We start from the raw sequence: 1,404 nt of genomic DNA on the forward strand, positions 1-1,404 counted from the left end.
CCCCCCCCCATACCCTCACAAACACCCGAGGTAACTCTTGATATCCCCTGTTTACCGCTCAGAGTAAGAACGTATAGACCGGGTCCACGCCAAGATCGGGGCCAATCAGTAAGGTATACACCCGCGCTATGTTATTGTGTTCCCCACCGGAATGTTGCCTGTCCACGCACGACCCACTGACCGTAAAAATGTTATGCTTTGGTCAGCGGAGTTCCATCAGGCCACTGTACAGTGTACTACTCACGCTTAATACCCAGTCCCCATTGGCACGATCGGATCGGTTTGGTTCAGTTTGCTAGCCAGGTTGAGATCGCCAAGCGGCTATCATGACACGAACCGAGCGGCCGACTCGTCGCCTCAAAAACAACCGTGAACCGATCCCCCATTGAGCACTCCGTATTTATAACGCGGATGCCCACTGATCAGATAGACTCGATCTGCTTGATTAAATCGAGTCAACTTGCATCTGTAGTGTAGCGGTTAGGCACTTTTTACCGTCACATGAAGGAGATCCAAGTTCAATTCCTCTTTTGGGAGAAATTTTATCGAATTTTATCGAGTATCTGGGTTTTTCTTCTGGTACATTGTTTGCCTCTTATTCCCGGTTGGCCTCTGACAGGCAGGATTGAAGCCCGCCTTCCTAAATGATATGAATTGTGTCGATTGGGGCGTACGGCACCCACGTAAAAGAGAAAGAACATAAAACGGAGTCTGATCTGGACGGGGCGTTCTATTAAATAGAACTCTGCTTTTCTTCATCAAACCTCACTTGGCAGCTCATAGGGCTTGTAACATTAGGTGTGCCAACAATTAAACATCTGACCCCATAATACGAATTGTAGCCCTTTGCTTGGCTGTTGGCCTCGCTTTCCATCAAATATAACCGAATGTAACCCCAAAAAATGAATGTGTTGGATCTTGGAGGATTTGATCAACTTGTACCAGATTGTAGTTTTTGCCCCTCCATCAAGGAAAATATAGTCACCCTCAAATGTTTTGAGTTTTATCTCAAAAGACAGTATATCCGGTTTTGGACGAAACTGAGTTATCTATTCCACCTGATAGTTTAAAACACGACGCTCATTTCTGCCTTTTTATAGCATTGATATCTTAATAAATAAGGCGGGGAAAGTGTTTTGAAGATTTATATTCAAAGCGACTTGCTGTTGAAGGGCAAAAAGAAAAAAAAAAGAAAGGGGGGCTTTCCTGAACACTTTCTTTATGAAACTGGATGTGCTGTCTTTTAAAATAAAACTCCAGATGTATCAAACCAAATCGAATTCGGGATTTGATTTGATGCGGTTTTTGTGCAGTGCGCTGTGGGTATTATTTCCACAAGCACGCTCGGACAGGATACACGACCTCCTAGCACTATACCGCTCGATCTATGTGTGTGTGTGGGGG

The sequence above is a fragment of the Aplysia californica genome, unplaced genomic scaffold (assembly GCF_000002075.1).
Source record: "Aplysia californica isolate F4 #8 unplaced genomic scaffold, AplCal3.0 scaffold00462, whole genome shotgun sequence".
Lineage (NCBI taxonomy): Eukaryota > Metazoa > Mollusca > Gastropoda > Aplysiida > Aplysiidae > Aplysia > Aplysia californica.